Genomic DNA, 6,799 nt, shown 5'->3' with positions numbered 1-6,799 from the left:
ATAGATAGATAGATAGATAGATAGATAGATAGATAGATAGATAGATAGATAGATAGATAGATAGATAGACAGACAGACAGACAGACAGACAGACAGACAGACAGATAGTTGTTTAGTAAGTTAGTTAATTAGTTATTTAGTTAGTTAGTTAGTTAGTTAGTTAGTTAATTAGTTAGTTAATTAGTTAGTTAGTTAGTTAGTTAGTTAGTTAGTTCATTAGATACTTGATTAGTTTGAAATAAGGAAAAGAGGATGTAATACTTCTATCAAATCCTAACAAATACATCTACGCTTCCATTGAGGATGTACCTCAGGTGGGAATTGAAACTACTACTCGAGGTTATACAATAGAATCTGTGCCAAAAATTATTTCACACCACAGTGGATTGTACAAAAATAATTTCTAAAACTGATTGCTTATTATTTTTATATTTTTATTATTTAAATTTTATAAAATATTTCATCATAAATCCCCAACTTTTGAACAATAAATAGCGTTTTTATTATTTTTAAAATATTTACTAAAGTGCCTCAAGTTATGCTTTGTTTTTCTAGGCGAACTCACTCCGCATAACTCGGCAACAAAGTTTGTTTGTTTTTGATTGTCAAGTGTGCTGTGTTTGTGAGTCAATAAAAGACACTTGAGTTTTTGTTTTGTTGTTTTATTATTACAGAGCATGTAAGTAGTTGCTGATGTTTTTATTTTGTTCTCTATATTTGTTTCTATTTAAACAAAAACAACAAGAAAATAGAATCAAATAAATTGCAAATATTTATAAGGTTTCCATATTGAGGTCATTTCTTTAAATTTATCATTTTTTTCATTTACAGCCTAAAAGTAGGCAATTTTATTTATTTTTTTTCTCTTTTATTATTATTTAAAAAAAGATAATTGTAATAAATCTATTTATATTAATCAAACAGTTCACTCGATATTATCTAGGGAATTTGTTCATTTTCTAAAACTCACCGTTAAGTTAAAAGCGAGAAAATTTTAATTTATCAAATTTTTTTCTTGTACATTGAAATTAACTTACTTAGAATTAGATTAAGTGGCTTGGAAAATAAATGTTCTTAAGAAGTTGTTTGAATATATAATTGACATTTAAAGTTATTTTATCAGTGTCCTTTAATTTGAGTAGAACAAAAAGTTTTTCAATTTTCCATATTCATTCACAGTCAGACAATATTTCATTTAAAGCGCTCATTTTTCTTTAGGCTATAAACAAAACAAAATACAAAAGACTAGCCCGCTTTTAGGCTAAACATTTATTATAGTATACTTTAGGGTGTCGTAAAAAAACTAGCATACTTAAAGACCTTAACATAAAACCCTTAAGTTAGACAATAAACAGCTACTAAACATAGTTAATGTTAAATATTATTTATTTGGCTTTTAAAGATCTTTTTAAACATTTGTCACTTAAGTGTTAAACAATTAAGTCAGAATTTTATCTCACCACCCCCTAGATACCACATTATTCCCTATAAATCAATAATAAATAATTAGTTTTGTTTTCCCGCTCCGAACATTGTGTCATGCATAATTTATTTATTAATAGTGTAATTAATTTTTATCCATTTGACAAAAAACATTTGTTAAACATTTCAACAACATAATTTGTCAGTTCCTGTCACTGTCACAAATCAACTTAATAGACAAAAGAAAAACTAAACAAAAGATACAAAATATTATAGAAATAAACAGCAACATGCAGAAACATTAATAATATTTTTTCATTATATATTTTGTGTTCTAAAGAAAATTCATAACTAACCATTTACAAGGAAATTAACCCCGAAGTCTTGTAAAACAAATACCACAAAGAACCAAAACATTATAAATTAATTTTTACCCTTTAACTTTCTAATTATAAAATGAGCCACTGAAAGATGAAAAATGACTTTTAAGTGAAGAAGCTAACTGAAGAGAAATAACACCAGCAAAAACTTTCATTACCTTGTATAGGTTTCAAAATGATAAAATTTACTTACACAATAGCATTTTAAGTCATTATTTTAACAAGGTGACGCCATTGGCGGCAAGTGCTTACAAGTAATTAGAAAAAGTAATCCTTGTGTAAAGCTTCACAGACAAGAGAAAGTAGTTAAATAACACATTATTTATAAGACCTTATAAGAATGCTTCTATGTAACTCAGGCGATATGTAGTTATTACTGAAAAGTATGTGGTTAGGTAAGTAATTACAATAGAAAGTCATTACTTAGTTTTTGCTAGAACTTTTTTTTTAAAAAACAAGCTTTTAGATATTAAAAAAAAATTAGTTATTATTCAAATTAGAATTTTGGAGTTTATTCGATCTATAGTTTAGATTATAGTTTAAACTATACTCATACGAAAGTTCGGACAATAGTTAAAAATTTAATCAGTCCGGAATATAAAAGTTTAAACTATATACAATCAGTTTAATATTTAGACTATAGTCCAGCCTATAGTCTGTCTTTAGCCCAGGCTATAGACACTCTATATCCTACATTACAGTTAGTCTATACTTCATACGATAATAAGGACATTGTCTAGAGTACATCCATCTTATAGTCTAAGCTCTAGTCACGAATATAGTCTGCCAACAATTTGTCTATAGCACAGGTTATAGTCAATCTATATTCAAGTGCAGTAAATCTATAGCCCAGACTAAAGACAGTCTATATTCCACACTAAAATCAGTCCAGCAGATCAGCATACTGTCTTTAGTCAGCTTTTGGTCTAAACTATAGTCTACCGTTGGTCTAGACTATAGTCTGGTGATAGTCAAGATTATAGCCTATGATCTTGATAATATATAGTTAAGAATTTGATCAGTCGAGAATATAATCAGTCTATAATTTAAACTACATACAATCAGTTCATTATTCAGGCTTGTAGTCTGTCTTTAGCCCAGGCTAGATTACAGTTAGTCTATAGTTCATACGATAGTTGGGTCATAGTCTAGACTATATCCATCATATAGTCTAAGCTATAGTCACGAATATAGTCTGTCTACAGTCTGTTTATAGCACTGGATATAGTCAATCTACATTCAAGACTATATAGTGCAGACTGTAGTAAATCCATAGCCCAGACTATAGACAGTCTATATTCCACACTTTAATCAGTTCTGCAGACTGTCTTTAGTCAGCCTTTGGTCTAGACTGTAGTATGTCTTTGTTCGAAACTATAGTCTGCCATTGGTCCACACTATAATCTGGCTGTAGTCCAGTTTATAGCCTATGATCATGATTATATATTGACTATAGTAAACATTAACAGCTAACATCCTAATAGCTTATAGTTAGCATATAGTCAGGAGTAAAGTTGCAGACTATAGCCAATCTTTAATCCAGAATATTGTCAGCCTATAGTGCACACTGCAGTCAGCTTTTATTCCAGACTATAGGTAGTCTATAATCTAGAAAATAGTTAGCATGTGATGTGGATTATCTACAATAGTAAGATAATAATCCAGACTAAAGTAAGCTTATAGTTTGCATATAGTCACGACTATAGTTCCAGATCATAGCAAATCTTTAGTCCAGAAAATAGTCAGCACACTGCAGTCAGCTTATAGCTAGTCTATAATCCAGAAAATAGTTAGTCTTAGATGTAGATTATAGTTAGCCTATAGTTTAGATTATAGTAAGACTATAATGCAGACTAAAGTTAGCTTATTGTCCTGACAATAGTCAGCTTATAGTTCGGGCTATAATCTGCTTTTAGTTAGCTATGCCCAGTCCTTAGTCCAGACTATAGTTAGTTTATTGACCAGTAAATAATCTGCCTATAGACAGCTTATATTCCAGACTACAGACAGTCTTCAGTCTTGAAAATAGTAATCCTATAGCTATAGATTATAGTCAGCCTTTAGGATAGACTATAGCAAGTTTATAGTATAGACTAAAGTTATCCTATTGTCCAGACAATAATCAGCTAATAGTCCGGACCATAATAATAATAGTCCAGACTATAGTCTATAGTCATCTTATGTTCCAGACTATATTATATATTTATTCCAGGAAATAGTTAGCCTATAGTCCAGAAAATAGTTAGACTGTAATGTAGATTATAGTTTTTCAAGAGTTCAGACTAAAGTTAGCTTATTGTCCATACCATATTTAATACAGACTATTATATAGAATAGACTATGGTCAGCTTTTTGTATAGACTATAAACAGCAAATAGTCCAGACTATAGTTAGCCTATAGCCCAGATTAAAGTCAGCCTACACTCCAGGTGTAGACTAAATTTAGCCATACTATAGTTCATATTAAGTACAATTAATATTTAGTATAACTTCAAGTCAGAGGTTTGTCTATACATTGGTCAGTTTATTGTCCAGTTTACGTTCATTGACCATTGCTCCGTGCGCCTACAGCTAGTCTGTCTATGTCAATAGACTGGCAAACACATGTTTTGATTGTGGATATGTGTATTTCAGTTTTGGTTCAACAAAATAAGTCCGATTTTTATTATTTACCTTAATCATTTATTATACTTACTCTTTACAATTGTGTACGCCTACTAAATCCTTTGAAGTAGGAATTTTTTTCCATAAAGAATACAATAGACTAATTGACTTAATTAACATGTTGACATTAAGTGTGTAATTTACTATTTATGCATAGACATCGTTGGAAAACAAAAATGTCCAAAATACATTTCTAAACCCACCAACTGCTAATGTTTATGGCAAATATAAAAAACCAAAGTATAAGGTCAACTAAATGTAAGTTTATGTTACAATTCTATAACATTTTATTTAATATGTCGAGAAAGAGCAGAAAAAACTTTACCACCAATGACGCCTTAAGGTCTACAAAAATCCCAAAGGTAAAATCCAAAATTAATGTATAAAACAACAAAAATACAAAAAAACACTAGAAGAAGAACAGTCCAAGTAATAAACAATCAACAGGCTATTAAGACAACCTTGTGTCCTTTATACTATTTGTATTTAAATGTATGAGTGCGTAGCAAAAAAAAGAACATTGTGTTTACCAGTTTTTTAAACATTGTTTATAAAAAAACAAAGAAAGTAAAAGAAAAGTTAGACAAAATATAAAAAGAAATTTCAACTAATCATGACATTACCACTACCATCACCACCAGCATTAACACCATCACAACAGGGTCAGGTGACTAACTATACACTTTATTATGCACACATACATACATATTTTCCTACACAACCAAGGTCCGTCCATAAGACATCTATCCACCTTTAAGGAAGTTATTTTATGGTTTCTATTTTATGTTTTTTTTCTTCTTCCTTGTATTATTCTTAACCATCTCTGTTTGCTGAAACAAATCACTGGAATGGGTTTCAGTTATTTTTTTTTTTTTATACAACAGATGCTTAAATTACTTGAGGTTATTTGATCGTTTATATTTATTTTACTCGTAATAAGAAAAACAACTGCATACTTCCCGTAATAATAATTTGCTTTCCTTATGCATTAGTATTTATGACCGACACATATACATATATTCGAGTTTATTTGTTCCAGGACATATTTCTCTTAACATTATTAGGAGTTTAGCATGTGATAAGACACTTTTTATTAAGGCTTAGATGTCACAAGTATGTGTCTACTATATTTGAACTACTACCCAGTAAAAACTTTCATTACCATGTAAAAAGTTAAAATGCTAAAATTTACTTACACAACAGCATTTTAAGTCATTATTTTAACAAGGTGATGTCATTGGAGGCAAGTACTTACCACAAACGATTACAAGCAATTAGAAAAAGTAGTCATTGTAAATCACATGAATAAACGTATACAGCATCTGTATCTTCACTGGCAGGATGACTTATGAATAAGAAAGTATTTATATAACACATTACTAGTAAGACCTTATTACACTACTTCTAACTAATCCAAACCATATTTAGTAGTCATTGAAAAGTATTTTGTGAGGTAAGTAATTACAATTGAAAGCCATTACCCAGTTTTTGCTGGGTAGTTATAGTATTTTAAACATACAGAACGTTATATGTACTTCTCATAACTAAAATCTTAAATACAGTAAAAAGTCATTCATTTTAGTCTCTTAGAAAAACCATGATTGAAATGGTAAATGAAAATGAAATAATTCCTTTACAACTCTGCACCGGATAAGTAAAATATATACGTACTTGCGTTATTTAATGTCCGCAATTGTAGTGTAATGAGATTTTTTTTTCTGTTCTATTCTCCTTTGCTAACAAATTAATTGGGTTAAAATTGAATAAAATGAAACCGTATACTAAATATGAGCTAAATTATGCAGGAACAAAATAATAAATGACTGCATTAAATGTTTCTTTGGATTTTTACTTTGACTTTTATCTTAGAACTTGTATAAGGATATAAAATAACCATAACCATATTTATATGTATGTATGTGTGTAGCCTTATCATTATTATTTATTCATAGAAATATCTTGTAAAATTACCATGAAAATAATTACAAATATATATATAATGAAAGACTGCTGTAATATGCATATTAAAACTATGTTGTTTATAAAAAATAATATAAATATCAAGAAAATACGCAACTTTAAGGATAGCTCGATGAAATACGTATCACAGTGGTTTAACGTAGATACTTATTTGTTGTAGTAATATAATCATGACTTCAGTAACACCATTGAAATAGAATTAAACTTGAACTAAACTAGAACTAAACTAGAAACAAACTAGAACAGAACTAGAACTGAACTAGAACTAAACTAGAACTGAACTAGAACTGAACTAGAACTGAACTAGAACAGAACTAGAACAGAACTAGAACAGAACTAGAACAGAACTAGAA

At 29.2% G+C, this 6,799-nt stretch overlaps 1 protein-coding gene across 4 annotated transcripts in view; it reads left to right on the top strand.

The window, feature by feature from the left end:
- Positions 1 to 6,799, top strand: part of LOC111679098 — a 38,343-nt gene that overhangs the window by 16,943 nt on the left and 14,601 nt on the right. The gene's annotated exons all lie outside the window — the stretch shown is intronic.

The sequence above is a fragment of the Lucilia cuprina genome, chromosome 2 (genome assembly GCF_022045245.1).
Source record: "Lucilia cuprina isolate Lc7/37 chromosome 2, ASM2204524v1, whole genome shotgun sequence".
Classification (NCBI taxonomy): Eukaryota; Metazoa; Arthropoda; class Insecta; order Diptera; family Calliphoridae; genus Lucilia; species Lucilia cuprina.
The sequence above is the reverse complement of the archived record's forward strand: the minus strand, read 5'-3'. Positions and strand labels throughout refer to the sequence as shown.